The sequence below is a fragment of the Phalangium opilio genome, unplaced genomic scaffold (assembly GCF_054372755.1).
Source record: "Phalangium opilio isolate 3A_F unplaced genomic scaffold, DU_Popi_V2 ptg000329l_1, whole genome shotgun sequence".
Taxonomy (NCBI): domain Eukaryota; kingdom Metazoa; phylum Arthropoda; class Arachnida; order Opiliones; family Phalangiidae; genus Phalangium; species Phalangium opilio.
The window spans coordinates 4,578,296-4,593,976 of record NW_028324226.1 but is presented as its reverse complement, the minus strand read 5'-3'; the positions used below and the strand labels follow the sequence as shown (position 1 = coordinate 4,593,976).

The window sequence follows — 15,681 nt, the reverse complement described above, 5'->3', positions numbered from 1 at the left end:
ATTTTGCCACAAGGGACACTGTTCTCCAGTTAAGATTTGAGTGTTTTAGGGATGACCCCATAATTAAATTAGAAATCATTGTCTAAATCAGTTTCTTAATTAAATTTAAGGGGTCATCCGTAAAATACTCCATCCAATCTTAACTAGAAAACGGTCGCCCTTAGGGCAAAATGGAGATAGAAATTACATTTTCGACTCAAAATCGATTCCCCAAAGAACATCTCCCTTAATTTATTTATACCAGACTTATCAGAAACACCCTGTACATCGATAATTACATACCATATAAAGAATTCTATTTTAAAATGGATGACGTTGAAGCATACAATTGATATTGGAAGACTTTTACCACGTGACCACCTTATCTGATATCTGCTACACAGAAATGCCTAACGCGTGTAGGCTTTAGTAAGTTAAAGTAATTTCTCACATCTTCTTTAACATTGTAAATAGACAAATAGACAAATTTGAAATATTCATTATATTAAATATTAATTCCAATAAGTAAAGGAAATTTCTAGCCAATATCCTCTCCTTTAAGACAAATATTAATGAATGAAATACGCACTCAATAACTTATTGACCCCTTTTAAAAATAATACACAGTTTTATTCTTGATGAATTAAAAAAAACTTCGCTATAGTCCCTACATCTTTTAATATTAAATAAATTCAACTCCTATGGTATAAGCTCTTAATAACCCATTATTATAAATACAGGGTGTTTCTGATAAGTCTGCCATAAATTAATGGGATGTTCTTTGGGAAATCAATTTTGAGTCGAAATGTAATTTCTATCTCCATTTTGCCGACCGGGCCACTGTTTTCAAGTTAAGATTGGATGGAGTATTTTATGGATGACCCCTTAAATTTAATTAAGAAACTGATTTAGACAACGATTTCTACTAATTTAATTAAGGGGTCATCCCTAAAACACTCAAATCATAACTAGAAAACGGTGTCCCTTAGATAGTAGTTACATTTTCGACTCAAAATTGATTTCCCAAAGAACATCCCCCTTAATTTATGGCAGACTTATCATAGAAACACCCAGTATAGCAATGATTAAAAGCTTAAACAACCCGTTTTTTTTTAAATTGAGAATTTCGTAATATTACATACAATATCGTGAGTTGAAAAGGCATTTATTTATTGGTAATATATTTTGTTAATTTTTCTCGAGACTAAAAAGAAGACCAGTATTCGAGAGATCTTATTTGCATATTATTTGAATCTCAAAAAATCAAAAGAGGCACGCGCGTAACAGTAATCCTAAGAAAAGAGAAAACCGCTTCTTCGTCTTTTGATCATTATTCTTCGTCCGCGTACTGCTTCCTATATGGGCTATACCGCTTCTATCTACTTTGAATAATATCATAAGTTTATAAGTATGTTCCATAAGTATGACATTACCTATACTTCGTAAAATGCTAGAGACTTACAGCTCGAGCTAGTTCGAGAACGACAAGCGAGAATTGCATGTCTACAGTCGGTTAATTTTGCAGGACTTCCATCTTCCTATTTAGTCTGTACAAGAAGCGATATCTAGTTTACTAGGGAGAAGGTATAAATAAGCCACATTTCTAGCTTTATCTCCAGTCCGAACGTAGGTCCGGAGTTAACTCCCGCCTCTAAATTACAACCAGCATCTCATTGGTTCTTGAAAACTCACGTCAGCGCGACGCGAATGACGAAAATTACGAATTTTCCGACTGAGGAGAGGCGAAATAGCCTGGCCTCCTTTTACGTCCCCCCTTGTATTTTGAAAGGGGACTGGGACTGTGGCGCGCGAATAGTTATCTTATACCTTCTCCCTAGTAAACTAGACATAGCTTCTCGGTCTGTACTGAGTCTTTGACAGGGCCTCACCAGGCGTCGCTTTACCTCTAATCTATGACCCACGTCACTTCATGACAAGCTCCAGTTTGTAACCAGTGACAAACTTATGGAATATATCTTATGAACTTACGATAATACATTTTCTGTTCTACATAAGAAGACGGGCGGTATCTTCTTAAACAAACGTGCAGCGCCCCACTTCGCAATTAAAATAATATTGTCTCATTCTACTATGTTTAATCGTCTTCGTCGACTTTTCCCTTTGTTTAACCATTAAGGTAATATTTCTTTAATTAAAAAGAATCTAATAATTAAGATACAAGTAACAATAGTGTCCGGCATTGTCCGCCCAGGTCTAAGATATGTTCTGAAGACGAGGAGGACAGAGAAGCCTCGTGTTCCAGTGTTCGCGAGCGCAATATTGCATGATTCAAATTATCTGACTACTTTAAACACCCAGGTTTTCCAGTATCCGGGATTGTCCTTCCTGGTCTAAAAGGTCTATTTTGTAAATGCGAAAGACATCTAATGTACCACGGTTCCTAATTGTAATATTGAATCAATTCAAAGAGACGTCTAATTATAATATTAATAAAAACAGTCCATGTTGACAAAGACTAGAGAAAGTAAAATATAAGTGAACAAAATGGAGTGACTGAAGGAACAGATATTAAACTTTTTCAGTATAGAGACATGATTATAAAACACGAATTATTATTAAAAATAATTGCTTATCTTCGTGTATTTCACCAAAATTCCATTTTCCCAAATTATTTTACCATGAAATTTTGCATTATGATCTGACTTTAAGACAAGTTTTATCGTCTTTGACCTGTCCCTGACCATTTCCAGCAATTTTGCCTAACCACCTTCCCTAACTGCAAGCAATTTGTGATGGCACAACTGCCAGAAAGTATTTCTATTCAATTTCAGTCAAAAAATCATCAAAAGATGAGACAATTTATATTCAATAAATTAATTCGTTCTGAATCTATTCTCGAAAACTTCAACCTTGACCTTGTAAGCTTAATTTCTATTAAATTTTACTCAGCGAGACATCAATTGACTGATCCCTAAATTCTTTTGCGTTTCAAATAATGACATAAATCGTTTTAATATTAAAATTATTTTGTTCTGAACGTTGAAGACAGAATCAAAGTTTAAGTTTTTTTTAATTTTTTCGAATAGTTTTAAGCAAGAGCAACGATGCCTAACCTATAATTTAAATTCTGCCTAAATAATAATTTTTATTTTTGCTTTTTAAACGCGTTAGATGGTATTTAAAATTAAATTAGCTAAATTAAAATTCGTGGGAATTTGTCATTTGAGGTTTATAATTTTCCGCTACAATATCACTGATGTTATTTTTAAAATTTGTACCAAAGAAAAATTTAAAGTTCTAATTTATCCTCGTGGATTAGAATTAGATTGGGGAAAAAATAAACAGGTATTTAAACCTTCATTAAGATCCTCATATTACCATCATATCTTTAAAAACTTTTGATATCGAAAATGAAAGGATATTTTTGGTTGGAATTTTATTCTTTTTATTTTTTTTTAGTGTTGAAATAAAATTTGATAAAAGCTAATTAGTTCGTTATCTAAATGATTTCGAGTTGAATTTATTTAGTTCTGATTTGGCGCCCAGCTATATAGTCACTCCTTCCTGGATCAGAGATTAAATTTTGTTTGATCAACTGATGGATGCATCAGGAAAATCAAGATTTTTTTTAATGGTTTTGTTACACGTACAGAATTTTAATGAAAGTATTTGAGATTTTAAAGAGACATCTTAAGAGAACTTAAATTTTTGTTCGGCACAATATGATTTCGATTTGCGGCGATAAGACAGTTCGATTTAAGGTAAAATAACTCGTTTGACGTTTGACGTTTGAACCTATGGTGCTAAGATAACCGGGTCCGAAATGGAGATGTTTTTGGAGTTAGAAGAACATGATTGACATTTTGAATTAAGGCTCAGGATCATGATACCGGCTGGAATATTTGCTATAAAACACGATTGCAGTTTGTATTAATGCTGAAAACGCGACTTATGTTCGAATTAAGGTTCAATATATGGTTCATAAACGTAATTGGAGGTCGACTTAAGATTCAAAATGGCTTATAAACATAATTGGAGTTCAACTTAAGATTCAAAATGGCTCATAAACGTAATTGGAGTTTGAATTAAAGTTCAGAATGACTGCCGTTCTAATAAATTTCGAAATGGGCCATAAACATGATTGGAGTTCAAATTAAGGCTCATAAACCTGACTGGAGTTCGGATTAAGGCTCATAAAAATGACTGGAGTTCGGATTAAGGCTCATAAAAATGACTGGAGTTCGAATTAAGGCTCATAAACATCACTGTGGTTCGAATAAGGGCTGATAAAAATTAATGTAGTTCTAATTAAGGCTCATAAACATGCCTGTAGTTCAAATTAAGGTTCAGAAACATGACTATAGCTGGGATTAAGGCTCACAAACCACAGGTCCATGTATTAACTAATATTATCAGTATAACAGAAACTAGACTCAACAACCAGTTAAGGGACAAAAAAGGAAGAAAAAAAGCTTAAAATAATGATTTCAATCCCAGAACCCATCCCAAAATAAATAATTTACATAAAATATTTCTGTTCAGTCTTTTTTAAAATAAAACGGATTTACATAAAATATTTCAGTTCAGTCTTTTTTAAAATAAAACGGTTCTATAATGAGTTTTGTTACGAAGTTTCCCCAGTTAATTACGAACGTGTATGTTTTAAAAATAGTCACGTTGTTTTTAGAAGGAAATATTAACATCCTCCTAATTTCTATTCTAGTTATAATGAGAGCGCGTCTTGTTCATAAACATCCTCTAATCCCATATCATTTTGCAATCTTACTATCTAAAAAGGTAGAACTTAGCTAGTAAATAAGCCAATGAAGGGGCTTTGAATAGATTTTTATAATTATTTAAAATTAAAAATTAAATTGAATTCAATCGTCTCACTCTCTCTCTCTCTCTCTCACTCTCTCTCTCTCTCTCCCCCCCCTCTCTCTCTCTCTCTCTCTCTCTCTCTCTAAAAAACCGTACAAACCGTCGAGGTTAGAATGTGGCTTAATTAGGAATACGATTGTGTTTCTTATTCGTTATCTTTCACCTAATCCGCGGCGCGGAGCGACCACCGATTTTTTAATTTTTTTTTTTGAGATTGGATCACTCACGCTTGGTTAGTTAGGCGAGAAATTTGAACGATATTTTGCAATAGAAATTATTTGTAAATGAAATAGAAAAGAACCAGTGGAAAAAAAATATGATAATAATGTTCATGCATTGACATACGCGCGCCTATATGAAGAACAATATTTCGCCTTGTCGTCAAAAAGACAAACTGCATAGAGATTTTTAGGGGACGTGAATTGTTACGAAATCTGAAATATTTTAAACGAGTTGTTCTTTGTTTATTTATTTTGTTGAACTTTATCTTAAATTGTCAGATTGTTGAAGAAAACGTGTTTTTCAAAAGAAACACCTATGCTTAAAGTAATTTAACACAGTTACTTTGGAAGTGGATGCGACGCGAAACAAGTACAACCATATGGCACTAAATTATACAATGTTTACAGTTCTTCAAATTATGTACTTTCAATAATTCCGGGTGTTCCAAATAGGGTGGTTTGGATAAAATGCAGGCAGGGTTAGGAAACAATTTTTATATTGAAAATCCCTGACTATTCCAGCATTAAACATGACCACATTTTGCCAATATTCCTGGCCATTTTAAGGCGCTTACCAGAGTGACGAGTCCACTTCATCAAACCTGCAGACCCATATTTAGCATTTCTCGAAGCGTGGTTTGATACATCAAACAAAATCCCTGACTTTTTAGGGAAAAAAAAATTAAATCCCTGACTTTTTCCAAATCCCTTACTTATCCAGGTTCTGTACAAACCCTGAAAGGGTATCCTCTCATTGGACCAATTAAAGTACAGTGGGTTGTATGGGCGACTTTGAGTGAAACATGTAGTAAATTCTTATGACATTTTCCCCTATATGGGTCGCACCATTTACAAGTTATAGCTGGAGTATTTTACGGATGATCCCTTAAATTTAATCAGCATTACTTAATTAAATAAAAGGGGTCATTCTTAGGTGAAAACACTCCACTTGTTTTAAAGCAGCTGTAAACGACGCCAAAATTTCGTAGAAACATTTTGGCTCAAAATCGCCCATAGAAGCAACCTCCCTTTTTTGTATCACCCTGTATCTTCACATTGCAAATACTCAACCTCAATTTGACTTAAAACTCCTATACATTTCCTAGCCATTCATCCCTTAATTCAATCTGAAAATTCAATAAATCTTGTCGATATGCAAATTAATACGTTCGAAGTTCTAACTTGGAATTGAATTTGACCCCTGACCTTATAAAGCCAAACAACCCCTGACCTTATAAACCCAAACAACCTCTGACCTTATACACCCACGCTTTAAAGTTTATGACCTGTCTTAGCCTAATTACTTCAGTGTAAGACTTAGACGTAATTTTTTTACAACACATCGATAACGGAAATGTTATGGGGTTATTGATGAATGATGGATCCGTTCTTATTTGAGCACACTTAAAAGCGCTAATGTTACTTCTGGGCATCCATATCTTGAATACTATATCTCAGTTGAATATTGTTAGGCATTAAATCAATAATTCTCATCTATATATGGTAGAAGGTAAATCGGATTTCCATTCAATCCATTGATATATATATAGCGGTATGGGGGGTCGGCGAAAGGGTGATCGACCTAATTGTTAGGATTTAGACGAGTCTGTTAGGAAGTGCCCAGCTCCGGATAACTTGTAAGCCATCAAAGACCATCATGAGAACCGTCTAGCAGGAAATGAATACGTAGGGGAAGCGGGAATGACTGTATCGAGGGGCTAATCACTTCCTAAGATAAAAAATTGTCTATACCTGATTTCTGATTATGTATAGTTATTTCAAAACATATTCCACAATATATACTTCTTTTTATTTCCACGATATTTCTGATTAATTTCACGATACCTAAGTTTAATTTCACGATACGTAAGTTTAATTTCACGATACGTAAGTTTAATTTCAGGATATTTTTGTTTAATTTCACGATATTTTAGTTTAATTTCAAGATATTTTTATTTAATTTCACGATATTTTAGTTTGATTTCAAGATATTTTTATTAATTTCACGATATCTTAGTTTAATTTCACGATACTTTAGTTTAATTTCAGGATATTTTTGTTTAATTTCACGATATTTTTTATTTAATTTCACGATATTTTAGTTTAATTTCCAGATATTTTTTATTTAATTTCACGATATTTTAGTTTAATTTCACGATACTTTAGTTTAACTTCAGGATATTTTTGTTTAATTTCACGATATTTTAGTTTATTTCAAGATATTTTTATTTAATTTCACGATATTTTAGTTTATTTCAAGATATTTTTATTTAATTTCACGATATTTTAGTTTAATTTCAAGATATTTTTTATTTAATTTCACGATATTTTAGTTTGATTTCAAGATATTTTTATTAATTTCACGATATCTTAGTTTAATTTCACGATACTTTAGTTTAATTTTAGGATATTTTTGTTTAATTTCACGATATTTTTTATTTAATTTCACGATATTTTAGTTTAATTTCCAGATATTTTTATTTAATTTCACGATATTTTAGTTTAATTTCACGATACTTTAGTTTAACTTCAGGATATTTTTGTTTAATTTCACGATATTTTTTATTTAATTTCAAGAAACTTTTTATCTAATTTCAAGAAATTTTTTATTTAATTTCAAGAAATTTTTTATTTAATTTCAAGAAATTTTTTATTTAATTTCAAGAAATATTTGTTTAATTTCAAGAAATATTTGTTTAATTTCAAGATATTTTTATTCAATTTTATAATATTAGTTTAATTTCACGATATTTCCGTTTTATTTTACTTTTTTTCTGATTTTATGAAATATTCAAATATCTTTCCGGCTGTTTGTACATACAAAGTAACAAAACATACCTTTTTTCTTAAGTGGCTAGCCCCTCGGGCCGCATATAGCAACAAAGTGTGGGATCGAATGAACGAACAAACGAAAGAAGGCTTTCTCAAAAAGTTTCTCCAGAGGTTTTTAGCCACAAAGTATGATATATATCTACGATGAGGCTATTAGTTTCACCTGGTCTGTAGTAGTAGTAGTAGTAGGAGTTGTAGTTGTATTATAGTAGTAGTAGTAGAAGTTGTACTTGTATTATAGTAGTAGTAGAAGTTGTAGTTGTATTATAGTTGTAGTAGTACGAAATGTTTCGTTCGTTGTTGAAGGGAGAGTGAAAGGAAGATTGTGGTAAGGTGATATGTTTTCGTTTGTTCTAGTAATTAAGGCTAAGCAAATTCATTTAATTGTTCTAGTAAGGCTAAACAACTTCATTTAATTGTTCTAGTAAGGCTAAGAAAATTCATTTAATTGTTCTAGTAAGGCTAAGCAAATCCATTTAATTCTGCTAGTAAGGGTTAAACATTGAGTCGAATTATGCTTTTAAGGGTTAAGCATTGTGAACTGATGCGGCTACTATACCATTCTGAGCCCAAACCTTGGGTCATCTTGTTTTCTACCGTATGGAAACGAGTTTAAAGGAAAGAATTGTTCCTGGTGAAAATTTTAAAAGAGCTGGGGAATTTTTTCAGTCGAATTAAATATTAAAAAAAAAAACTAGAAAGAAAATTTGTTTCCAGTTTAGCGATCTCAGATCTCTCTACTTGTCTCGGTCCTTTAAGGATCCCGAGGGCTGGGAAAATATATTTTCAATAAACTCACGTCGATAAATTATTAAAGGTTATCTTGAATAATTTAAATGGCGTACGATTTCAAGTGCAATGTGTTAACCGTCGATGGTTTAGTGGAAACTCTTGTTTTTTGGAAATACGAACTCCCTAAAAAATCTATAAAATTCAGCTCATACTAAAAACGGTTTAATCGAAGAACGTTGAAGTAGCGAGTCCCCTTCACGTCCTCGACTACTCTGTAGTGGCATAAAATTTCAAACAAAACCCCAAACAGCAAATTGCAACCTTTAAACCCAAAGTTACAAACATTTGAACCTAACACCCGTCTCTCAAATCGCAGATGTTTTAATCTAATAAAATTGCATATCATGAAACTTGGAGTTACCAAGTTCTTGCTTCCGAAATTTTGCTCTTCGTACATTACCTCCCTGTAACGCTAACACAAGTCTGCAGAATCGCAGCCCTGTGACCCTCAAATAAGTCTGATGAATTGCAGTAGTTTGACCTTAAGACAAATCTGCTGGATTCCAGACCTTTGACCCTAACACAACTTTGCTGAATTGCAGCCCTGTGACCCTAACACAACTTTGCTGAATTGCAGCCCTGTGACCCTAACACAAGTCTGATGAATTGCTGTCGTTTGACCCTACCACAAATCTGCTACATCTGCAGACCTTTGACTATAACGCACTAGTCTGATGAATTCCATAGCTTTGACCCTAACATAAGTCAGCAGCTTATAACACAAGTCTGATGAACTCCAGACCTTTGACACTAACACAAGTCTGATGAATTGCAGACCTTTGACCCTAACACAAGTCTGATGAATTCCAGACCTTTGACCCTAACACAAGTCTGATGAATTCCAGACCTTTGACCCTAACACAAGTCTTTTGAATTCCAGACCTTTGAAACAAGTCTGATGAATTCCAGACCTTTGAAACAAGTCTGATGAATTCCAGACCTTTGACCCTAACACAAGTCTGATGATTGATGAATTCCAGACCTTTGACCGATAACACAATTCTGCTGAATTGCAGCTTATAACACTGCGGGGCTTAAGCCCTTAGACGTACACACAATACACACAAAACTATGACAAAAGAATTTAGACACTTACCTATTCAATCAGGAACAGTTCGAAATGCATTGTTGATTCGCTTGATGTAACGTTAATTGTTCAAGTTATTGTAACGAATCACTCACAGCTTTAACACTTAAATATAAAAGTCGCTGGTCATAACATGTACTCGAAAGTTCATTTCTCTTCAATCACTTTTCCAAATACAGGGAGTAAACTTCAATCACGTTTCCCAAACACATCGAGTCTTGATTTTCTTCTTGCAAATCTTCGAAATTTTATTCTTACTTAACTTCTTAATTTAAAACATCCAGAATCTGTTCAAAATAACAAAATAAAAACGATCAATATCGTTAATCAAATTGATTAAAATTAATATTGAACAATGTTCAATAAAATATTTAAGAAAAAAAAGAGATAGTAATTTCACCTAATTAGGCCTACGTAGCTAAAGATTAAGTAGGTATCTAATTAATTAATTTTGATTAATGTATACGTTAATAATTAATGCCCTGGTTAGTATGTTTTGGTTAACTAGGCCTTCGCATTCCAGTAATCTAATTACTAGGTATATCTTTTTTGGCCAACCAAATTGAGGTACTTCCGATTAAGGGAGAAAAACAAGTCTCGTGTTTTTTTGGTTTTTCGCTTGATAGAAGATGATAATTAGACGTAACCGAATCTCTTAAAAGCTTTTTGGTTTTTGCTCTTTTTATTTTCTTGGTACTTCAAAAGAAAAAGTAAAATTAAACTTCCTTCGGAAGTCCTCGGATGTAATTTGAGTCTATGGAAGTTAAAAATAACTTCCTTATATTAACTATTAAAAGAGGGCGAAGATTTTACAAAGATTGAGGCAATGTTGTTAGAGGGAGAGGTTATTTATTACTTTTTTTTTAACTTCAAGCTTGGAAGGGAAGAATATTTAAACGGAGAATGTGTTTCTTTAATGTTATAATAGTTCCATTCCTACATTGTAACTGATTCTTGAATACCCAAAATAATTGTTTGCTTTGAGAGGTTTTGCGTCAAAAATGTAAATTCTATGACACCGTTTTTGATTGAAATGTGTTTTACGCATGACCCCTTAAATTTAAGCAAGAAACTGAAAGAAAATGTAGAGTATAACTACATTCTGCATTGCAGTTTATCACTATTTGCACTGAAAATAATCCCAAGTTATTTAAAGAACGTAGGCCTAGTCATTATTTCTTGACAATGAATAAATTTCATCTACTGTATATTCACTTATACAGGGTGTTTCTGATAAGTCTGCTACAAATAAAGGGCCGGTTATTAAGGTTAAAATGAATGGAAAGCATCAACGAACATGGGTTCTGCAATATAAGTTACGGAGATATGAGCTCCCAAACAGTGATTGTCCCCTAAAAACAAGGAAATAGCCACACATTATGGAGTAAGACATATCAGCCTTCATCTAAGTACGTTATTGACCCTTTATCTATAGCAGAAGTGTACTATTAATTAAATGGGTAGAAGTGTGCAGCGTACGTTGGTAAAGTAAAGCTAATTACTCCACACATGTGTGTCACTATTTCCTTGTTTTAGGGTTCTATCAATGCTTGTAAGCTCATATCTCCGTAACCAATGTTGCAGACGCCATGTTCTTTGACAATTTCCATTCATTTTGTCCCTCAGAACATGTCAGCCTTTAATTTACTGTAGCCTTATCAGAAACACATTGTATAACACACCTTTATGTATTGGAAAGCATAAATGGTTCACAATGTAGGAAATGAATGATTAATCTAAAAATCCATTCATAGTTTCATCCCATACGAATGATTCTACTTCAGCGAAAGAGTGAATTAAAATTGAACCTTGGGATACTTTAGCTTTAGCTAAAAATGTTATATAATCATATATCCATCGGAGTGAAAACGCTATAATCCTTGAGAATGGAAATATTCGCAATATAGTTATTGACCGATTTAGGGCACTATTACAAATCAAGCGAAAAAGCGGAATATTAATTATCTGAAATAAAAAAAAGTGTATAACGTACATTTGAGGAGTTTCCTATATAGATATCTGCTGTTGTAATTCTAGGCCTAGGTTATATCTACTATAATTTATATCATGCCTAAATCATATTCGGATATGGCGCGTATACTGAATGACGTCATAGAATGAATGGAATATAGTACGCTATATGGGTCGATATTTAATCGAATTCCGCCCATACATATTCTAAAACGCATATATATACTATAACATAAGCTAACAATAATTTCTGTAATCGTAAGTTTGACACGGAGAGAGATTGTCGCGCTGCAGTGCAGACTCGGGGAAACAGACATTCAATTTAGGGGTTTTTTTTAAACTTCGACAAAAGATCTAACGCATTGAATTCAATTATGACTTTCAAAAAGAAAAATAAATAAACTTTACAATTAATTGTTTTGAACTAATAAGGAGTAATGCTAGAAGACGGTAACCTAACAAATTGAAACAAACTTAAGAAATCCTTTTCAAAAGGAGGTGGGCATAGTATCGTCTGCTACAGTATAGGGTTAAGACGGAACATTTACGCGAAGTGCCATACTTATATAACATTATAAACTTATGATATAATAACAATAAAATTCCAGCAAAGTATACAGAAAACACCACAAGTGGTCGGTCTCATTAAAGGCTGTAGTTGGGGAACAATAAAAAAGGCTTTTTGCATGTGTTGGTATACAGGGTGTTCCTGATAAGTCTGCCACAAATTAAAGGGTGACATGTTTTTTGGGGTCAAACTGAGTGAAAAGTGTCCAAGAACATGGGATCTATAACATCGATTGACCCCAAAAACAAGGAAATAGTCACACATATCAGCTTTCAATCTAAGAACGTTATTGAACCTTTATCTAGCAGAAGTATACCAATAAATGTGTAGAAGTGTGCAGCGTATGCTAATTACTCAACGTGTTTAATCTATTTCCTTGCTCTAGGGGCCAATCAATGGTTGGGAGCCCATAGCCCGTATAAGTAAACGTTGCAGACGGAGACCCCATCTTGTTCTTGGTCACTTTCCACTTAGATTGACCCAAAAAACATGTCACCCCTTAATTTATGTCATTCTTATCAGAAACACCCTGTATGTAAGTTTCCATTCGTTACGCCGGGGCCAATTTAAAGAAAATGGTTTTAATTAAGCGAAATGCGGCGGAAAACTATTAATAAGAATTAAGAAGGGGCCACTGCACCTACACACACACGAGCTGCTCGACAAAATTAAATAGAGAGAAAGAGAATGTCACCATGCACCACGACGAGGGGGTAAATAAGGAATGTCATTGTCGCAACGGTCGTTTATTTTAATCATAGTCTGTTGATGAGGGTCGCATTTCGTTGGCGGCAACTAAATGTCTTAGCTATTTACGACATTGAATAACTGGCGCTCTATGGAGCAAAGCGACTCTCAAACAATGTAACCGCACGTTTTTTGAACCGAAATATTTAATTTTGCAATTCATGTTGTATAAATTTTATCGTCAAGAACAATGTAGCTCAGCATTGAATACTTTAGAAATTACTGCCAATATAAATTAATTAAATTACCATAATAAAATTACAGTATGCTATAAAATTCGGTAATTTGACTAATTAATTACTGGCCTGTATCTTTGGTTTTTAACCAAAAAATTTCGAATGAAAATTAAACTACTTTTCCACGTATTTCAGAAAATATTGCATTGAGGAAAAGGATTTTTAAATTTTCTTCTTTAAATTCAAAATAATGAATATTTCAAATTGGAACTCTGTGTCTAATTACCAGAAGATATGAGCAATTAAGTTAACTTTCTAGAGCCTAGGAGTTAAGTAGCCACACTGAGGCAGAAGGTGTTGGGGTAAATAATTATATTAGACCATTAGTAACACCTGACGGAACCAATAGAATTTAGTACCCCAATGTCTTCCGCTACACAAACAGTGTAGCGTAAGCTCCAGTATAAGTAAACTTAAATGCTCGTATGTTATTTTCAATATTGTAGATAAGCATATAATTATTTCTAATTGGATAATTTTATTATTTTATCTGTTTTTTAAAAAAAATTTAAGAAAATACTATAATGGTAAATTATTTTAATGTAAAAATTAATTTAAACTATCTTATTTTAAAGAAATACTGGTTTTTAATATTAAAGAGACCTCCTGAGTGTTTCTACTCCAGGGGTGTAATTTAGGGAGGACTTACATCTTTTATAACCTTTGACCTTTTCCTAACTATAAAAGGGTCAACTGATAATGATTAATGACAATTAATCCCTCTCCACCATTAAGATGGGGTGAATCGCACGAGCTAAGGATCCTTAACCCTTAATCCCAATTAGACTTAATCTTCATCGTCATAATTAGTAATTATTATTTAAATATAACTTATTTATTTTGTTACTGAAACCAACCAACTCTGTCTTTAATTACATTTATATTATAAAAATAAATCATGAATGAAACTAAGTCAATAGAGTCGTTTAATTTAGTATAGCAGCCAGGTATCTTCCCATCAGACATCAAACCGATTAAAAACTTGTTGACGGTAATTAAAAATATTCCAGTTAGGTTAATTGGGACCGAGAAATTTTTCCCTAGACTATAAACGACCTTTTCAATGACGAATTCAAAACTTAATTTCCCCCAACAGTAAAGCGATGACGACATAACAAAAGAACTCGAGCTAGCCCTCCCCTAGCCCTTTAAAAATATAATTAAGTAGTACTTTAGTTACTATATAAAAAAGTATATTAAATCTCCTCCCACCCCACTGTAAGAGATTTAATATACGATTAAGTAGACGTTTATACTAACTGAAAAGAATGGGGTTTTTTTGACGAAAATGATAAGGTTCGCTTTACTTCGCTCCCATGATTTCAAGATATGAAGCTTACTTTAAAGGACAAGTATCGTAAAAATAAATGAAAATTCCATTAGGGGGCATTTTTAAATTGCTCGGTCAGGGCGAAGCTTAAAATTAAAGCAGTCTAAAAACAGGAAAAGTTGTGTATTTCGTGAAATATCAGAAAAAAAAGAGGGGTTGCTTAATTAATATAAGTCTGGCAAAAATTATGGGGGATGTTCTTTGGAATGGACGATTTTTAGTCGAAAATGTAACTTCTATGATATTTTGCAGTCCGGATACGTCACTGTTAACTGTTTTCGAGTTGTGACTTGAGTGTTTTAGGGATGACCCCTTAATTAAATTAGAAATCATTGTCAAAATCAGTTTCTTGATTAAACTTAAGGGGTCATCCGTAAAATACTCCATCCAATCTTAACTTGAAACCAGTGTCCCTTGTGGCAAAATGGAGATAGAAATTACATTTTCGACTCTAAATCGCCCAAAGAACAATACTGCCCTTAATTTATGAAACACCCTGTATTTATGATTATAACAATATCGTTAACTCCTTGCAGTTATTTTTATGCACAACAAACAAAAATTTCATTCATTCATAATGTTTGCAAATATAGTACGTAACTTTGTAATCATGCATTTAAGCCTATAAGCTCTCAGATAGTTATATTAAAAACAAATAATTGGATAACCAAATAAAAAGGCAAATATTTCACGAGATTAACCCTTTGAATAAACCCTTTCCCAGAACAGCTATTACACTGTAAAAAAAAATGTGGCGGAAACGCTCCTATAAAGGTATTTTCGACCCCCACCCCAGACGTACCATATAAGGTATGAATTCGCACCCTTCATATAGGGTATTAATGTGAACCCCTAGATAAGGGGCGTTTTTTTATACCATTGGGTAATTTTTCGCTCCTTAATAGGTACATATTAGTAACATAGTATTTGTCTTTGAAGCAACAGAAGGGAATAAATATGTACCCTTCTTGAGTGATTGGGGTATAAATAGACTCCATATATGGTGCTTTTCCGGACAACAACAATTTGAATTAGGGGTGCGAAAAAGCGCCCTTTCTCCATTTAGGGGTGCGTTT

General features: G+C 33.0%; 1 protein-coding gene across 8 annotated transcripts in view; it reads right to left on the bottom strand.

The window, feature by feature from the left end:
* LOC149610427 (uncharacterized) overlaps window positions 1-15,681 on the bottom strand; it is a 176,916-nt gene that overhangs the window by 119,059 nt on the left and 42,176 nt on the right. For all 8 annotated transcript variants that reach the window (XR_016376496.1, XM_089858796.1, XM_089858798.1 and 5 more), the window contains exon 2: window positions 9,763-10,040. The gene's annotated coding sequence lies outside the window, so the exon portion shown is untranslated. The remainder of the gene's footprint in view (window positions 1-9,762; window positions 10,041-15,681) is intronic.